The sequence below is a fragment of the Staurois parvus genome, unplaced genomic scaffold (genome assembly GCF_062004578.1).
Source record: "Staurois parvus isolate SC_StPar_1 unplaced genomic scaffold, SC_StPar_1.0 ptg002044l, whole genome shotgun sequence".
In the NCBI taxonomy this organism is placed as follows: Eukaryota; Metazoa; Chordata; class Amphibia; order Anura; family Ranidae; genus Staurois; species Staurois parvus.
The window spans coordinates 147,766-168,577 of record NW_028319840.1 but is presented as its reverse complement, the minus strand read 5'-3'; positions in this window follow the sequence as shown (position 1 = coordinate 168,577).

The following is a 20,812-nucleotide window of genomic DNA, read 5'->3' as shown; positions in this document are numbered from 1 at the left end:
TATAGCGGATAAAATAAGTATTGGACACGGCACCATTTTTCTCAGTAAATATATTTCTAAAGGTGCCATTGACATGAGAACGTCCCCACATGTCGGTAACAACCCGTGCAATCCATGCGTACAAAGAAACCAAAACAAATACGTTCAGAAATTAAAGGATGAGTTCACCTTTGGGAACATGTTACGTTTCACCCGTTTTTAGGGTGGAACGTGTAACATGTTCCCATAGTCACAGCTGCGCCCTCCCCTCCCTCTGACAGTACGGGGGGGGGGGAGAGGTCTCCCCATACTATCCGTCAGATTTGAAAACAGCGCAGCTGTGCGGGACTCCGCCCACACAGCCGCGTCACCTGCATGGCATCAGCGATCTACAATTCTTTCTGGACTCCTTTGGACAAAAATAACAAATGCACATTTTTTTTAACCTGCAAAAAAAGTGCATTTAATATTTTTGTCCAAAAGGCCAACTTATCCTTTAAATTATGTGCAATAAAATGGGATGACACAGGGGAAAAAGTATTGAACACATGAAGAAAGGTGGGTACAAAACGGAAAATTTGAAGATACTTACCGTAATTTTCCTTTCACAAGGATCTCCATGTCAGCATAGCTGGGTATGGGACCCCAAATGCATCCAGGATCTAACTCATAAATTTGAGCCCACCTGCAGCCTCAGCTTTCTGTAACTAGTCCCACCAAGCTGGGTGGGAATTGTGCTGACATGAAGCCCGTCAGGAAAGTAAAATGAGGGTAAGTATCTCATTCAATTTTCCGTTTTCCTGACATCTCCATGTCACCATAGTTGGGTATGGGACCCACCAAGTTTCCAGGATCTAACTCATAAATTTGAGCCCACCTGAAGCCTCAGCTTTTTGTAACTAGTCCCACCAAGCTGGGTGGGAATTGTGCTGACATGGAGCCCGTGAGCAAAGAAAATGAGGGTAAGTATCTCATTCAATTTTCAATTTTCCGTTTTCCTGACAGCTCCATGTCGGCACAGTTGGGAAATAACTAGCCACTCGGGAGGGATAATTCTACACACTCCTCAATTCTGGCTAAAAACAGAAGCTAGGGTGCCTCTGCCAAACTCAACTGTCGTTAAGACCGCTTCTATACAGTAATGATCCAAGAACGTATAAATTGACCCCCACGTAGCTGTCTTGAAGATAGTGTCTGGGAACACTCAACCTACTGTCGGTCAGAAGATCAGGACCCTTCAAGTGGACAGTGACGTCCACAGCCAACCCTTTCAACTTGTAGGCCAAGGAGAGGAGCTTCACCAACCAAGAGGCAATAATCTTGTTGGAAGCCATAAAATCATTACACGCTCCACCTGGAATGACAACGAGTCCTCCAACTTCCTAACTAAGATGGAGCCGTAAAGTTAAATTTCAAAGCTTGGCCTACATCTGATGGGGCTACCTTCTTGAGTACTCCCCAAGATGGACATAGGAAGGTCAACTTTTGTATGAGGTGGACTCTGAAGGCCACTTAGGCACGATCTTGAGCATCAGTACCACCCTGTCCGAGATGAACGTAAGAAAAGGTTCTTTAAACCCCAGGGCTGCCAGTAGGACACTCTTCCGGTTCATGTAATTGCCACCAGGGAAGCAGTGAGAGGTACCACATGGGGCCACATTGATTGAAGGTATCTGATGCAAACAAGTCCCAACACCAATGTGAGATCCCACTTCACAAACAACAATCCCTTAGGTAAGTTTCAACCAGGGGCGGACTGACCATTTGGAAACTCGGGCACTGCCCGAGGGCCCGGGGTCAGTTGGGGGCCCCATGAGATGCCCCGGGTACCTTTTTCATGGGCTTTTTTGAGTTTGGGCAAGGACACAGGGGCCCCATGATCCCCTATTGCCCAGGGGCCCCATGAGTTGTCAGTCCGCCCCTGGTTTCAACCAAGTTGCAGCTTGGAGATGAGTATAATTGAGTGTTGGATGCCCAGTGTATGCCGGTGAAGGCAGAGATACAAGAAATGTGGGCCCATAGCGTACTTACGCATAAACCTAAATCAAGCCCCGCCTACAGAAACTTGACAGACTTATGAAGAGCCCAGTGTAAAACCTTGATCAGCAGCAATCCTGTGCATTTATGTCATATTCTACTCTAGGCACTGTTAAGCAGGCCATACATGGGGCGAATTGCGAACTATTTTTCAAATGGAAAACATCGTTCGTTCTGTAATCCGATGGCGCCACCAATGATTTTGAAAATCGGTCGTTTTTCATGAATTTTCCAGCATGCCTGATAAACAAAATGGGGAGGAACCAAGAAAATCGACTGGTGCCATTGCCCCACTAACAGAGCAAAAATTGTCCGATTATTCTTAGGTGCGATTTTCGAATCGTTCAGAAATCGACCCATGTATGGCCGGCCTTAGTACTGTTTCTTCTTTGCTTTCATAGGAGTATTCACAACCTTTACAGAGCACCCCAGAACTATTATCCAATGCCTGTCAAGATCCAAGCCATGAGCTTGAGCCTGTCAGGTGTTGGACAAATGGGACTTTGGAGAAGATCCGATCTTACCGGCAGAGGGAGTGGATCCTTGACACTCATTAGGTAGGGCAGAGGGTACCAAGGCCCCTTCAACCAATCTAGGATCACCACCATGCTTTCATAGGAGTAGTCACAACCTTTACAGAGCACCCGAGAACTATTATCCAATGCCTGCCAAGATCCAAGCCATGAGCTTGAGCCTATCAGTTGTTGGGCAAATGGGACTTTGGAGAAGATCCGATCTTACCGGCAGAGGGAGTGGATCCTTGACACTCATTAGGAGGGGCAGAGTGTACCAAGGCCCCTTCGACCAATCTAGGATCACCACCAGAACTGTCACCTTCCCCTGCAACAGCCTCAACAGGAAGTGGAGAATCAAAGGGAGAGGTTGAAAGGCATAAGCTGTCCTGGAGATCCACTCTACGATCAGCACCTCCACGTGAATTGCTTGTGGATGCTGGACCCTGGAATAGAACTTTGCCAATTTGGTGTTGACTGGGTATATGAACAGGTCTACCTCTGGAAGAAATTGCCAATCCTGTTACTTCTCAAAAGACTTGCGGTAGTTCTGACCTAGGCCCTCTGACTGCTACCAGTCCAGAAATTTGACTTGAAAGGGGAGTTAGTTCAGCTGAGCCTACCTGACCTGCTAGAGCGAGGTGATTTACAGCTGTGTTCAAAATAATAGCAGTGTGTTGGAAAAAGTGAATAAAGCTGAAAATCCTTCTAATCCTTTTATTTCCATCCACACAAATGCATTGGGAACACGACACATTCTATTCCAAATCACAACATGAAGAAAAATACATCAAATTTGTGTTGTTCCTCTAAAAAAATGGAAGAAAAGTGAATATTAGACGGTTCAAAAAAATGGCCGTGTTTGTATTCTTCTTTACAAACTCAAACATTCACTATATAAACTGAGAAATGTTTGAAGATTTTGCTTTCCTTTGAATGACTTCATGAATATTTGGTTGTAGTCGCACTGTTTCTGAGAACTGCTGTACATCTGTGTTGCATGGAGTCCCCCAACTTCTGGCCCCTGTGATCAGGTATTCCAGCCCAGGATGATTGGACGACATTCCACAGTTCTTCTCTTATTTCTTGGTTTTGCCTCAGAAACTGCATTTTTGATGTCACCCCACAAGTTTTCTATTGGATGAAGATCCGGGGATTGGGCTGGCCACTCCATAACGTCCATCTCGTTGGTCTGGAACCAAGATGTTGTACATTTACTGGTGTGTTTGGGGTCGTTGTCTTGTTGGAACACCCATTTCAAGGGCATTTCCTCTTCAGCATAAGGCAGCATGACCTCTTCAAGTATTCTGATGTATTCAAACTGATCCATGATCCCTGGTATGCGATAAATAGGCCCAACACCGTAGTATGAGAAACATCCCCATATCATGATGCTTGCACCACCATGCTTCACGGTCTTCACAGTGTACTGTGGCTTGAATTCAGTGTTTGGGGGTCGTCTGACAAACTGTCTCCGGCCACTAGACCCAAAAAGAACAATCTTACTTTCATCAGTCCACAAAATGTTGCGTCATTTCTCTTTAGGCCATCAATGTGCTCTTTGGCAAATTGTAACCTCTTCAGCACAGGTCTTTTTCCCAACAGTGGGACTTTGCGGGGACTTCTTGCAGATAGCTTGGCTTCACATCGGCGTCTTCTAATTGTAACAGTTTTCACAGGGAACGTCACACCTTCTTTCATCTTCCTGGAGCTGATTGTTGGCTGAGTCCTCACAGGGAACGTCACACCTTCTTTCATCTTCCTGGAGCTGATTGTTGGCTGAGTCCGTGCCATTTTGGCTATTCTTCTATCCATTCCAATGGTAGTTTTTCGCTTTCTTCCTCGTCTTTCAGGTTTTGGTTGCCATTTTAAAGCATTTGCCATCATTTTGGCTGAGCAGCCGATAATTTTCTGCACTTCTTTATATGTTTTCCCCTCTCCAATCAACTTTTTAATCAAGGTACGCTGTTCTTCTGAACAATGTCTGGAACGACCCATTTTCCTCAGAATTTCAGAGAGAAATGCACTGTAACCAGCATGTCCAACATTTGCTGCCTTCCTTCCTTAAATAAGGGCAATAATTGCCACCTGTTTTTCACAGAATGAATGACCTCACTAATAGAACTCCACACGGCTATTATATTGAACACGCCCCTCAATGAGTGATTCAATGACACAGAATCAGCAGCATGCATGTCATGACTGTTGGGTCTGTTGGATTTCTATTACTCTACTACACCTGCTAGGAAATTATTTGCCATGTAGAAATATCATTTCTACCAAAAACAGTGATTGATCCGGTTAGTGATGTCTGACTGCTAGTATTTTGAACACAACTGTATGTGGCCCGATGTGAAGGATGAAAGATCTCCCAAATATGGCCTGACATGCTTGCCATGACGGACCATGTGTTTGTCACCAAAGCTGTACCTATGTTCAAAGAGGAGCCAACAAGTGCCCATAAGACACGTATGGACGGCACAATCCCCCAAATACCAGAAAGCATCCTGTCATGAAGCTCTTCACTGACTTTTTGGATTATGTGCTGGCTTTTTCTTTGTCTTCCAGCCAGAAATACAGAAGTCACTCCCTCTAGAGTGAGTGTGGAAACCGACTCTTGAACTTCATTCTCCTTTAACTCAACAGATCTTTATCTTGAGGCAGGAAGCCAAACTAACAGCTCTTAACTTAGGCTTCACCTTCTAAAATCAAGAACAATGCAATGATTATGTCCTTGAAGGCCACAGCATCTTCGAAAGGTAAGGTCATGTATCTGGGCAATCCCATAAGGATCACACCGACCAAAGGGATGATTCAAAACACTTGACATCCTGCTGCTGCACCATGCTCCAATCTTGTAGAACATTCTCCATTAGGGAATTGTCAAGCCGTCCTCTGGAAGCACTTGAAAAACTTCCACAGCTTTTGCTTCTACTTAAAGGCATTTCATCAACCTTGCAAAAGGAAGAATCAAAAACCTGGACAAAGGTCGTCCTCATCTTCTTGTTTAGAAGGGACTGAGGAGGATTGGCTCGAGAAGGCTCTGAAACCAGTTATAATGACGACTGGACATTGCCAGAATAGATGGCCCTTGCAGAAGGTGAATTCAGCAATTCTTTTAGAGTGTCTTGACCATATGCTTAATTAATTGTGACAACTTGGTCACCATCATCTTAATTCCTGTCTACGTGAACAAAGCAGGAATCATACAGTCATGTTCATCCACATGTTCTTCGGTTGAATCTGAGAAGGGTTGATGTGCCTGAGAAGGTTCCGAGACTACTGATTGACAGAATATACGACTCCCTCACCTCCTTTAGAATGTAGTGACCACATGGTCAATGAATGTTATAACCTGTTAGGTGTCAATTTCTTTGCATGAACCAGCAGGGCTCATACAGTCATACTCATCCAAATCTTCTTTTGGAAGTGTCTGAAGAGGATTGTTTGCTTGGAAGGCTAGGAGACTGCTCATTGACAGAATGGATAAGCCCTTCACAGTGTGAGTGGAAACACTCCTTTAGAGTGTATTAGCCTCATGTGACAACCTCTTAGGTGTCGCCATCTTTATCCTTGGTTGCTTGAAAAAAAAAAAGCAGTATTCATGCAGTCATGTCCATCTGCATCATCTTCTTTGGAAACACTGAAAAGGGCTGTTTAGACTGGGAAGGTTAAGCAGCTTCTCATTGCCAAAGCAGATAACCCTTTCAAAGGGTGATTGGAATCCACTCCTTTAGAGTGTATTGACAATGTGTTTATTGAATGTGACATCATTTAGTTGTCATCATCTCTATCCCTGGCTGCTTAAACCAGCAGGATACATACAGTCATGCTCATCCACATCTTCCTCTTCATAGAGTCTGAAGAGGCCATTTTGCTTGGCATGGATATGGGACTTCTAATTGCCAGAACATATATAGCCCTTTCACAGAGTGAGTGGAAACAACTCCTTTTGAGTGTACTGGCCACTTGTTTAGCCACCTCCCACCCGCCATATAAGGAAATGACGGGTGCAAAGCGGTTCTCTCGTTCTGTGAGGACGTCATATGACGTCCTCCAACTCTAACCGCATGTGCGTGCCCCCGGGACTCAGCGGAAAGAGCCTGTTATGATCCGCCGGTGGTGCCTCAGGCTGCCAACTGGCGGACCTACTCAGAGCGTGGGGTCTAAGCCCGGGCTGTGCTTTCACCAGGGCCCCTGATGGTGGGGATGGACTTAAAACAGTCCCGGGCCAGGTCACGACCTCCGAGCAGGCCCCCCAGCGGCCGAGGAGACCTTTGGGGACAGGTACCGGGAGAGCCAGATGTGAAGTGGCTAACGGCCCTAGCAGGGTAACAACTGATCGTGAGCCCGTGAGGCAAGCGGGGTACAGGATCGGTAGGCCAAGAGTAGTCGGGTCACACGCAGGGTCAGCAGGGGGTATCAATCCGTAGAATGGTCAGGGCAATCCGGGTCAAACGCAGGAGCAGGCAGAATAGTCAGGGTCAATCCAGGTCAAAACGCAGGGGCAGGCAGAATAGTCAGGGTCAATCCGGGTCAATCACAGGGGCAGGCAGCGTAGTCAGGGTCAATCAGGGTCTCAGGCAGGTACAGGAACTTCAGGATCACAGGAAGACCTTGCGGCAACTTGTGACAGTGCAGGGCATCTTTAAATAGTGCGCCCTGCACTGTCATTGGCCGGCTAGGACGCGCCCCCGGCTGTCATTGGACGCCTGAGGCGCGCCCGCGGCTCCTACTGCGCATGCGCGGCGTCCTGTCAGCCGCGGCTCGCCGGGCCCTGGTGCCTGTGTCCCGGCGCGATCTGCCGCCACCGCGCATGCGCGAGGGACGGAGCCGCGATCGCGGCTCCATGGGCCGTGATCCCTGACATTGCCCCCCCCCAATGGGCACCCTCCGGGAGCCCCACTGATCTCTCCACCGCGGGTGAGCACGAAAAAACTCCCGGATGAGCCTGGGCGCGTGAACGTTCCGGGCGGGTTCCCATGAGTTCTCCTCAGGACCATACCCCTTCCATTTTATCAGGAACTGCGTCTGGCCTCCCCTCCTTCGGCAACTGAGGACAGTCTCCACTTCATATTCCTCCTGGTCACCTATGGTGACTGCCTCGGGAGGTCTACATTCACGGTCCGGGAAGGGATCCGGTCTAGATGGCTTCAGGAGGGACACATGGAACACAGGATGTATCCTGAGTGTCTGCGGAAGCTCGAGCTCGTAGGCCACCCTGTTGATGACTCGTTTTACAGGAAACGGCCCAATGTACTTGGGTCCCAGCTTCCTTGAAGGGCACAGCATCTTCAAATTGGTTGTTGCTAGCCAAACCCGATCTCCTGGTCGAAGCAGTAATTCTCCTCTTCTCTTACCGTCGAATGCTCGTTTACTGTCCTCTTGGGCTTTAGCGATGGCTTCCTGAATTGTCTTGTTATTGACTGAAAGGAATTCCAAGACGTCTTGAGATGCCGGTACCGGATTCTCAGGCATAAGGTCAGGGAGGAATGTGGGATGATACCCGTAATTGGCATAGAACGGGGATTGACCCGTAGCTGAATGACTCGAGTTATTGTACGAGAATTCCGCGGAAGGCAGCAACGACAGCCAGTCATCCTGGAGGTAAGACGTGTAGCACCGCAAGTATTGTTCCATCGTCTGGTTGGTCCTCTCAGTTTGGCCGTTGGTCTGTGGATGGTAGGCGGATGAAAGCGATAGCTTGATTCCCAGCGATTTACATAAGGCTTTCCAGAATCTGGAGGTGAATTGGACCCCCCGATCGGACACTATATCTTCGGGAACCCCATGAAGCCTCACCACTTCCTTGATGAAGATCCGTGCCGTTTCTGGTGCTGATGGGGTCTTCTCCAAGGGCACGAAATGTGCCATCTTTGAAAAGCGGTCGACGACCACCATTATTGCAGTGTAGCCCTGGGATGGTGGAAGTTCGACCACGAAATCCATGGCTATCATCTGCCAGGACCGCTTGGGTATGGGCAATGGACGTAACAGTCCCCATGCCCTAGTTCTGGAGGGCTTGTTCCTTTGACAGGTGGGACAGGTTCGGACGTAATGCTCACAATCCTTGATCATGTCTGGCCACCAGAACGAGCGCCGTAATAGATCCAGAGTTTTCGTTACCCCGAAGTGGCCCGCCATGGGATGGTCGTGGCAGTGCCCCAGGACCAAGGTTCGCACTTCTTCTGGGACCATGATCCGGTTTTCCTTCCAAAACAGCCCCCCCCTGGCTCTGGAGGGGTGACCCAGACGGAACTGGTAATCCTACGGAAGCATCGAGAAGCCGGGAGCGAAGTTCCGTTTGTAGAGCGAGGAAACTCCCAGAAGGCAAGATGGTGTCCGGCAGCACAGCGTCGTCGGGGTCCTCGAACATGCGGGACAGAGCGTCTGGTTTAGTGTTCTTAGACCCGGGTCGGTACGTTATATGGAATGAGAATCGAGAAAAGAAAAGGGCCCATCTTGCTTGGCGAGGTCTCAGTCGTTTCGCCGTTCTTAAATATTCAAGGTTTTTGTGATCTGTGAATATTAGAATTGGGTGCGTGGCTCCCTCCAATAAATACCTCCATTCTTCAAGAGCAGTCTTTATGGCCAGAAGCTCCCGATCTCCAATGTCATAGTTACGTTCCGCTGGTGTCAACTTCCTGGAGAAGAACGCCACGGGGTGCAGTAGTTCCTTGGTACCATTCCTTTGGGATAACACCGCTCCTACCGCATTTTCGGAGGCGTCCACTTCCAAAACATATGGGAGGGAAGAATCTGGATGGCAGAGAATGGGAGCAGAGGTGAACAATTCTTTGAGTCTTTCAAATGCCGTCTGCGCTTCGGGAGTCCACTTAAAGCGGACCCCTAGTTTCGTCAGTTGTGTGATTGGGGAGACCAGACCGGAGAAGTTCCTAATAAACTTCCTGTAAAAGTTAGAGAACCCAATGAAGCGCTGTACCCCTTTTTTGTCGGCGGGTATTGGCCAATCCAAGATCGCCGTGACCTTCTGGGGATCCATCGCGACCCCCGCGGAAGAGAGAACCAGTCCCAAGAACGTTATCTCGTGCTGTTCAAAACAGCATTTTTCTGCCTTCGCGTATAGCCCGTGTAGACGCAACCGTTCTAGTACCCGTATTACGTGACCCCGATGAACCTCCCGTGAGGGGGAAAAAATTAGGATGTCATCCAAGTAGACCACCACGAAAATGTCGAGAAAATCACGAAAAACATCGTTGATAAAGTGCTGAAAGGTCGCCGGAGCGTTACAGAGCCCGAACGGCATCACCAAATATTCATAGTGGCCGAATCTCGTACGGAATGCCGTCTTCCACTCATCCCCTTCCCTGATACGGACTAGGTTATAGGCCCCCCGCAGGTCTAACTTAGTAAATATCGTTGCGGATCTCAATCTCTGGAGGAGCTCGGGGACTAGGGGCAAAGGATAACGATTTTTTACTGTTATTTTGTTCAGGTCACGGTAGTCAATGCAAGGCCGTAACGATTTGTCTTTCTTCTCTACGAAGAATAATCCGGCCCCGGCTGGGGATGTGGATGGACGAATAAATCCCTTCCGTAGGTTTTCGTCAATATAATCCCTCAGCACACCCGATTCTGTTTCGGACAAGGGGAAGATACGGCCGAATGAGATTTCAGATCCGGGTAGGAGGTCTATGGGGCAGTCGTAGGAACGGTGCGGAGGGAGAACATCTGCTCCTCGCTTACTAAAGACGTCTAAGAAGTCGTGGTAGGCCGGAGGAATAACCTGGGATAGATTGGTGTCGCCATCCAAGCACAGGAGGAACCGGGGCACTATGGGTCCTGTGACGTGGCAGTGACTCAAACAATAAGGGGAGCGAAATTGAATTGTCCCCCTTTCCCAGTCAATCTGGGGGTTATGGGCCCTCAGCCAAGGGAGCCCCAGAATGACTGGAAAAAGGGGGGATGCGATGGCATCCAGGCGGAGGAACTCCTGGTGATGGTCTGCCATTGTGGTGAAAATGGGTGGTGTCTCCTGGTCCACCACCCCTGATTTTATACGGGACCCATCTGCCAAGAAGATGTTGAACCCCCTTTCTTTGGTCTGGAGTGGGATCTTTTGCCGGTGGGCAAAGGTCAGGTCGATGAAGCAACTACAGGCTCCTGAGTCAACGATTGCGGTCACCGACAATGTTCCTCCGGGGAGCTGCAAAGACACAGGAATGGCCAGGTAACTCGACTGATCATCCCTTCCTGCCGGTAAAGTAAGAGAAACGGGCGTGGACTTACTCATTTTAGCAGGACACGAGCGCACCTGATGACCAGCTTCCCCGCAGTACAGACATAGGTTCCGTGATAGTCTCCTCTGACGTTCCTCGACCGATAAGTGGGAACGGGCCAATCCCAGTTGCATGGGTTCCGGGTTGTCCCCTGTTTCCGTGCTTCGCGGATGGTTCCCTGGGGTTGGAGCTGTATCTCTGGACGGAATCCATGCCACCCTTTGACCCTGGCTGCTCCTTTCCAGCCGACGTTCCCTTAGTCTACGGTCAATTTGTATGGCCAATTCGATCAGTTTTTCCAGGGTGTCAGGTAGACCTACTCGTGCGAGTTCGTCTTTGAGAGACTCAGACAGCCCGATGCGGAACTGGTGACATAAGGCCGCATCGTTCCATCTGGTGTCTCCCATGCAACGTCTAAAGTCGGCCGCATATTCCTCGGCTGCCCGGCGGCCCTGCCGCAGTGAGTATAGGGTAGTCTCTGCGGAGGCAGCCCGCTGAGGGTCGTCATACAAGACGGCCATGGCCCGAAAGAACTCGGTCACGGAGTCAAGATGTGGGTCGTGCCCCTCCATCAGACGATGAGCCCAATCCTGGGGCTCATCCTGCAGGAGAGAGACTATAAACCCCACCTTGATGGACTCGGTGGTGAACGTGCGGGGCTGTAAGTCAAAGTACAGGGTACACGCACTTCGGAAGGCTCGGAAGCGGTTCCGGTCACCACGGAATCGCTCTGGCAGGGGAACGCGGGGTTCGGGAGCTAGGGGTGTGGCAACCGCTCCGGATCCCGGGTTAGCGGGAGGTTCTGCAGGTGGAGGACTCTGCGCAGGGGGAGTCAGGGGAGCTAATGAATCCATGCGGTCCTCCAGTCGGGCGCAGCGACTGTGGAAGTTCTGGAAAGCTTGGGTCAAGGTTGCCAGGTGCTGACAAATATCCTCTAGGGACGCCGGTACACTTCCTGGCTCTGTCATGGCCGCAAGGTACTGTTATGATCCGCCGGTGGTGCCTCAGGCTGCCAACTGGCGGACCTACTCAGAGCGTGGGGTCTAAGCCCGGGCTGTGCTTTCACCAGGGCCCCTGATGGTGGGGATGGACTTAAAACAGTCCCGGGCCAGGTCACGACCTCCGAGCAGGCCCCCCAGCGGCCGAGGAGACCTTTGGGGACAGGTACCGGGAGAGCCAGATGTGAAGTGGCTAACGGCCCTAGCAGGGTAACAACTGATCGTGAGCCCGTGAGGCAAGCGGGGTACAGGATCGGTAGGCCAAGAGTAGTCGGGTCACACGCAGGGTCAGCAGGGGGTATCAATCCGTAGAATGGTCAGGGCAATCCGGGTCAAACGCAGGAGCAGGCAGAATAGTCAGGGTCAATCCAGGTCAAAACGCAGGGGCAGGCAGAATAGTCAGGGTCAATCCGGGTCAATCACAGGGGCAGGCAGCGTAGTCAGGGTCAATCAGGGTCTCAGGCAGGTACAGGAACTTTAGGATCACAGGAAGACCTTGCGGCAACTTGTGACAGTGCAGGGCATCTTTAAATAGTGCGCCCTGCACTGTCATTGGCCGGCTAGGACGCGCCCCCGGCTGTCATTGGACGCCTGAGGCGCGCCCGCGGCTCCTACTGCGCATGCGCGGCGTCCTGTCAGCCGCGGCTCGCCGGGCCCTGGTGCCTGTGTCCCGGCGCGATCTGCCGCCACCGCGCATGCGCGAGGGACGGAGCCGCGATCGCGGCTCCATGGGCCGTGATCCCTGACATTGCCGATGACTTTGGCTCTGTCATGTGATCAGCTGTGTCCAATCACAACTGATCGCGTGTAAATAGGGAAATGCCGGTTATCGGCATTTCTCTCCTCACATGCTGACAGAGGAGAGGAGAGCCGGAAATCGGCATTCCTCAGAGCGGACATCTACACTGATCATCGGGGCACTGATGATCAGTGGAGCTTCGTCAGCTGTCAGTGTCCATCAATGCCACCTGTCAGTGCCCATCTGAGCTGCCTGTCAGTGCCAACTATCAGTGCCAGTCAGTGCCGCCTATAAGTGCTAGTCAGTGCTGCCTATCAGTTCCAGTCAGTGCCACCTAACAGTGCCAGTCAGTGCCGCCTATCAGTGCCATATATGAGTACTGCCTTTCAGTGCCCATCAGTGATTCCTGTCAATGCCCATCAGTGCCACCTACCAATGCCTCCTAATCAGTGCCGCCTAGCAGTGCCCATCACTGCAGCCTCATTAACGCACATCAGTGAAGGAGAAAAATTACTCCTTTACAAAATTTTAAAACAACATTTTGAAAAAAAAAAGTTTTTTTCTTAGTTTCTCAATAAAAAAACCGAGTGGTGATTAAATACCACCAAAAGAAAGCTCTATCTGTCTGAAAAAAATTATAAAAATTTCATATGGGTACAGTGTTGCATGACCGTGCAATTGTCATTCAAAGTGCAACAGCGCTGAAAGCTGAAAATTGGCCTGGGCTGCAAAGGGGGTGAAAGTGTCCAGTAGGCAAGGGGTTAATGAATGTGACAACGTGTTAGGTGTCATCATCCTGATTTTTGGTTGCTTGAACAAAGCAAGATTCATACCATCATGTTCATCCGTCTCTTCACCTTCGGAGAGTCTGAAGAGGCTGTTGTGCCTAGGGAGGCTACGAGATTGCTCATTGCTATAACATATAACCCCAAACCGAGGTGAATGGAAAACGTAAATTCATGTTCATCATGCAGTCATGTTTATCATGCAGTCATGTTCATCTGCATCTTCTTTCTTTGAAATGTTTGAAGAGGGCTGCTGTGCCTAGGAAGGCTATGAGATTGCTCATTGCTAGAACAGATAACCCCAAACCTAGGTGAATGGAAAACGTAAATTCATGTTCTTCATGCAGTCATGTTCATCATGCAGTCATGTTCATCTGCATCTTTTTCTGAAAAGTCTGAAGAGGGCTGTTTTGCTTGGGAAAGCTCCGAGATTGCTCATTGCTAGAACATATAACCCCAAACCGAGGTGAATAGAAAATGTAAATTCATGTTCTTCATGGAGTCATGTTCATCATACAGTCATGTTCATCTGCATCTTCTTTTTCTGAAAAGTCTGAAGAGGGCTGTTTTACTTGGGAAAGCCCCGAGATTGCTAGTTACCAGACTATGAAAATGTTTTGTAAGAGGTAGGAATCTGCAACAGAATTACAAAATCATTCTGCAATGTACGCAATCCATCCAAGGAATGATTGACATCATAAAGACCTCTTTTTTTTTTTTTCCTGAGCAACTGGAGAGCACAAATATAAAAGGGATGTCCTATATTCCCAACAGGCAATGCTGGCTATGGTAGTCATCCACAGGCGACTCCTCTGCCTTCTCTGGGAATGCTGGTCTTTTGAGGGGGCTGGCATAATGGCACAATATGAGAAGCCACCAGCAGGTCAATGCCGTGTGTGAATGGACAAAGTATTACTTTGTGCCCCTTTTATGCAGAGTACTCCCAGTGGAGGAGCTCAGGGTATGTGCCTAGAGGAGACTCTGCTGACACGGACCCAGCAGACCCCAGACGAGGCTGTTAGCCGTGATAAAAGACGCCAGCAGCGGGGCTCCATGGATTATGGGTCATTTAGCCGGTACACCAAGGACTGCGTCCAGCTGAAAGTCACACGCATGGACGGAAAGCCAGTCATTTAGACCAGCCCGGTAGAGGAGCACACCGAGGTTCTGCACATGGGAGGACCAAAGAGAAATGCCAAGGCTGCAGGTGGGCTCACATTTATGAGTTAGGTCCTGGAAGCAAGGGGGAGGGCTTACCCAGGAAAAAGGCCTGGAAAGACAAGACACCAGCTGAAATCAGTAATAAGACAGCAATCCTGCCCCTTGTCAGGTTCAGTCTCAACTGATGGTCCATAAAAAGGAGTCTCGTTACCAAAGAGCTCTCTCAAGACCTTCGCAACCTCATTGTTGCAAAACACACTGATGGCATTGGTTATGGAAGGATTTCTAAACTCCAGTGAGCACTGTTGGGGCCATAATCCGGAAGAGGAAATAACATCGTTTCACCACAAACCAGCCATGACCAGGTGTTCCTCACAAGATTTTTGAAAATAAGAGTTGTCCAAGAGCCAAGGATCACTTGTGGAGAGCTTCAGAAAGACCTGGAATTAGCAGGTGCAATTGTTTCAAAGAAAACAATAAGTAATGCACTCCATGGCCTGTATGCACGTCATCACGCAAGACTCCATTGCTGAAGAAAACGCATGTGGAAGTTCGTTTAACGTTTGCTGTACAACATTTAGACCAGCCTGGGGGAATATTGTCTGGTCAGATGAGACCAAAACTGAACTCTTCGGTTGCCATGTTTGGAGGTCACATGGCACTGCACATCACCCCAGAAACACCATCCCAACTGTGAAGCATGGAGGTGGGAACATCATGGTGTGGTGTTGGTTTTCAGCATACGGCACTGGCAATTGTCATGTTGTGGAAGGAAGGATGAATGGAAAAATGTACCAAGACCTTGATAAATATCTGCTGCCATCTACCTGGATGATGAAGATGAAACGAGGGTGGACATTTCAGCCAGTCAACGATCCCAAACACAAAGCCAAGGAAACACTCAGTTGGCCCAGCCAATCACCTGACTCGATTCCAATAGAAAATCTATGGAAAGAACTAAAGATCAGAGTTCATAGAAGAGGCCCACGGAACCTTCAAGATTTGAAGACTGGGTCAAAATCACACCCGAGCCATGCATGCGGCTCGTTTCTCCATACAGAAGGTGTCTTGAAGCCGTCATCACCAAGAAAGGATTGTGTTACAAATTTCAGTTAGCGTGTTCAATACTTTTTCCCCCGTGTCATTCCATTTTATCACACATAACTTCATTTCTGAACATGTTTGTGTTGGTTTCTTTGTATGTACGGATTGCACGGGTTGTCACCGACGTGGTGGGAATTTTGGGTCACTAGCAGGTTGACGTGTCCAATACCCGCTGTGATTTTTAACGCCACCGCTAGCTCCGCCCAATTGTGTACCATCTGACTCGCAAATGTCAGATAGCGGAGAGTGCTCAGCGGGTGCAGATGGGTCTGCGGGCATCAAGTTTAATTTTTCATTTTGGCGAGTTGGCGTCGCTGTGACAACGCTGGACGCTGTGATTGATGATGGATTACAACGATGGAACCATTTTTTTTGCTTTTTTTTTTTTTTTTTTACTTAAATAAAGGATTTGTAAAAAACTGTTGTGTTTTTATTCACATTGTACACCTCTGGTGAATTGTTTGGGATACCCCATACTCATTCATGAATTGGGGGGGCGGGATCCAGATAAGTCACACACCCCTTGCAGACCTCCATAGCCCAGGGTTGTAGGGAAAAGGCCTTTGTCCCAATCAACATGGAGACAAGCTGTTTTTGGGAGGGAGCCCCCCCCTACCCCAGAGCACCCCCCTCCCCCCCTACCCCAGAGCACCCCCCCACATATTGAGGACATGTGGCCTGGTATGGTTCGGGTTGGGGGCACTCGCTCGTCCCTACCCCCCTTTCCTGGACTGTGCTCAGATCAAGGGTCTTCCCCCCTTCATTTTGTGGGGTTGGGTTCCCCTAAAAGTCCTAAAGGACCTGGTATAGCTTTTGGGGGGGGGGAACTCTCTGCAAAAAAAAAAAAATGACTGTGCGGTCCCTCCTAACCTTCCCTCCAGACCGAAACGGTCTGGTAAGGATTGGGGGGGGGCATGCTGCTGTTTTTTTTTTTATTTATTTAAATGTCACTGTACAGGTAGTTTAAAGGGACCCCCCAGGCATGATATTTAAAATAATTTTTATTATTTTTTTTATTTTTTACTTTAAGAAATGAAAAATGTCTGCCCCTTTAAAAACAGTACTTTTTGAAAAAAAATTTTTTCGCAGATTCCTGTCCCTCAGGGCCGTCCCCGAGTCCCCATACCCCTTTTATGGCCAATAATTTGCATACAAGCCTTCAAAATGGGCATTGTTTTGAATTTACAAGTTCGAGTCCCATAGACTTGCATTGAGTTTGAACTTTCGTTAGGTTCAGATATTCGACCGCGAACCGAACAGGACTGATGATTCTGGCTGCACTAACCTCCGTCCACCAGTAGATGGCGGTATCAGCACACCAAATGGAAGCAGTGGTTAGTGGACTGTGTGATTGCTCCATCAGCTCCGGCCACTTACCGGCCTCCCAGCTTGGACATTTTTCATACATATGTTAAAATATGCATTTTTTTTACTAGAAAATTTGTTAGAACCCCCAAACTATATATATATGTTTTAACTGCTTCTAGTCCGGACACCTTCACCCCCTTCCAGTCTGGACACTTCCCCCCCCCCCCCCCCCCCCCTCCAGTCTGGACAATTTCACCCTCTTCCAGTCCGGACACATCCCCCCCTTCCAGTCCGGACCAGGGGCGGACTGACCATTTGGAAACTCGGGCACTGCCCGAGGGCCTAGGGTCAGTAGGGGGCCCCATGAGATGCCCCTGGTACCTTTTCATAGGCTTTTCTGAGTTTGGGGAAGGACACAGGGGCCCCATGATCCCCTATTGCCCAGGGGCCCCATGAGTTGTCAGTCTGCCCCTGGTCCGGACACTTTCCCCCCTTCCAGTCCAGACACTTTCCCCCCTTCCAGTCCGGACAATTTCACCCCCTTCCAGTCCGGACAATTTCACCCCCTTCCAGTCCGGACACTTTCCAACCCCCCCTTCCAGTCCGGAGAATTTCACCCCCTTGCAGTCCGGACGCTTTCCCCCCCTTCCAGTCCGGACGCTTTCCCCCCCTTCCAGTCCGGACGCTTTCCCCCCCTTCCAGTCCGGACGCTTCCCCCTTCCAGTCCGGACGCTTCCCCCCCCCCTTCCAGTCCGGACGCTTTCCCCCCCTTCCAGTCCGGACGCTTTCCCCCCCTTCCAGTCCGGACGCTTTCCCCCCCTTCCAGTCCGGACTCTTTCCCCCCCTTCCAGTCCGGACGCTTCCCCCCCCCTTCCAGTCGGGACGCTTTCACCCTCTTCCAGTCCGGACGCTTTCACCCCCCCCCTTCCAGTCCGGACGCTTTCACCCCCCCCCCTTCCAGTCCGGACGCTTTCACCCCCCCCCTTCCAGTCCGGACGCTTTCACCCTCTTCCTGTCCGGACGCTTTTCCCCCCCCTCCAGTCCGGACGCTTTCCCCCCCTTCCAGTCCGGACGCTTTCCCCCCCTTCCAGTCCAGACACTTTCCCCCCCTTCCAGTCCGGACGCTTCCCCCCCTTCCAGTCCGGACACTTTCCCCCCCTTCCAGTTCGGACACTTTCCCCCCCTTCCAGTCTAGACACTTTCCCCCCCTTCCTTTCCAGGCCAATTTTCAGCTTTCAGCGCTATCACACTTTGAATGACAATTGCGCGGTCATGCAACACTGTACCCAGATGAATTTTGTAGTATTTTTTTGAGACAGATAAAGCTTTATTTTGGTGGTATTTATTCACCGCTGGGATTTTTTTTTTTTGCTATGAAGATGAAAAAGTCCAAAAATTTTGAAATAAAATGTTTTTCTTATAAAATTTTGCAAATAAATAATATTTCCTCATAAATCTTGGCCAAAATTTATTCCGTTATCTTTTTAGTAAAAAAAAAAAAAAAATAACCCAAATTAGTTTATAACCAAAAATTATAATTTTTCAAAAAAAAGTAAACATTTTTATTTTATTTTTTATATTATTTTTTTACATACTGTCACCCTAGCTGTGCAGTCACCATGGTGACACTGTACTACTTGTGGGGGGTGAGGAAGATTTTTTTTTTTACACTGATTGCTTTTACACCATAAAGGCTGTAACGTCAATCATTTCTCCTTCTCTCTGGTTGCATTCTTGCAGCAATACTCTGAAAGCTGTGATTGGTCACAGCTTGTCACATGGTACAAGGCTGTTGTGAATAGCCCTGTACCATGTAATCTCTGTGATCATTCACATATTTCACACGTAGTAAGCAATGATGTTTGGAAGTGACATCTTGATGACTACTATTCATGTGATCACTGATTGGCCAATCAGTGATCACATGATCGGGACCTCACACAGAGGTCCCGTACAGCGATCAATGTTCTGGATCGAGGTGCCGTGCGCTCCCAGGCTAAAATGGCAGGCACCTTTTATGAACAGCAACCCGCCCCTGCACTGCCCCCGTGTGGCCGTTTATATACATGGGCCGGACAGGAAGGGGTTAAGCAGAGGCCCCAGAGAATGCAATGGTGGGCGTTGCAATTTTTTATGTTGCACTATAACATTTGCACAGCGTTTTCAAAAATGCAAATTTTCAGGAAAAAAATCAAAAAAGCAGTTTAGCGCGCACAAACACAATATAATACCCAATTTTTGGGGTAAACGCTAAGGAAACGTGTTTTATCGAGCGAATAGATACCAACGCGTCGACGTTTAAAATTGCTCACCCCTATGAAATGACAACAGACTGCAGAATCTAAAATTGTCCACAGGCAATGCTTTAAATGTCTTTACAGGTTACCAGTTTAGGGTTTAATGTAAGCGCTGGGCCTAGAAGCTTCGCTTTCATTCTGCCGTTCAGGGTGATACCTCACGTGTGTGTTTGAATTTGCTGGGAGGGATGGTGGGAACCCCTCATAATGGGCACAGCGGGCGTACAGACCAAGGAACTCAGCACAGGGATGGTGGGAACCCCTCATAATGGGCACAGCGGGTATACAGACCCAGGAACTCAGCACAGGGATGGTGGGAACCCCTCATAATGGGCACAGCGGGCGTACAGACCAAGGAACTCAGCACAGGGATGGTGGGAACCCCTCATAATGGGCACAGCGGGCGTACAGACCCGGGAACTCAGCACAGAGATGGTGGGAACCCCTCATAATGGGCACAGCGGGCGTACAGACCCGGGAACTCAGCACAGGGATGGTGGGAACCCCTCATAATGGGCACAGAGGGTGTACAGACCCGGGAACTCAGCACAGGGATGGTGGGAACCCCTCATAATCAACAACTTTGTTTTTGTTTGTACTACCCTAAAGTCATCACTAGATGGCAGTGGTGAGTGGAATGTATGGCGGAATTTGCACATTTTCCATGAGATCAGAAATGTGGATCTGATAGAGCAGACAATAGTGATAGATAAGGACCCATATTCATGTGTTGGAGGAATGTAGTGCCAGTCATTCTGGAAGGCACCCTGTTGCACCTTGCTGAAGGATTTTGCAGCAATGCAGTAAAGTGGTGCCAGAAATGCTATGCTCACCTTTATTGGGACATTAGACAGTCAACTGAATAGACGGCCTTGGTGGAATGCATGGTAACACGCAGCACAACACGCATGTACTCACACCCTGCAATGGCATGAAGGGGTTGTAGCAGAAAATATAGGACACATTTTATTTCAGACTTGCAGGGCGGATCATGCTGATACTCATGGGTGTCTTAGGTTTCTTTCTCCATCAGCTACACATATGGATCTGACGGCGGTGCCATGTCCTGCAGCTGGGCTTCCGATGTATGACTCCGCCCCTTCCTCTGTAACTCCTGAAATACTCTGCGCTGCTGGAGGACTCCACTCCTTACATAGTTAGTCTGGCTGAAAAAAAGGCAAAAGTTCAACCAGAAAAAAAAGTTGTAATCCTACACCCACAGTTGATACAGAGGAAGGCAAAAAAACCCAGCAAAGCACGATCCAATCTGCTCCTGCAGGGAAAACATTCCTTCCTGATCCCCCGAGAGGCAATCAGATATTCCCTGGATCTACTTTCCCTATAAATGTTATATCCAGTTATATTCTGTGTATCCAAGAAAGAATCCAGGACTTTCCTACAGCAATCCACTGAGCTGGCCACAACCAACTCTGGAGGGAGTCTATTCCACATTCTCACAGCTCTTACTGTGAAGAAACCTTTCCCTGTTTAGAGATTAAATTTCTTTTCCTCCAGACGTAAAGAGCACCCCCTTGTCCTCTGTGATGACCTCAGGGGGAATAACTCTACACCGAGTTCACTATATGAACCACTGATGTATTTATACATGGAGATCATATCCCCCCCTTATGTATTTATACATGGAGATCATA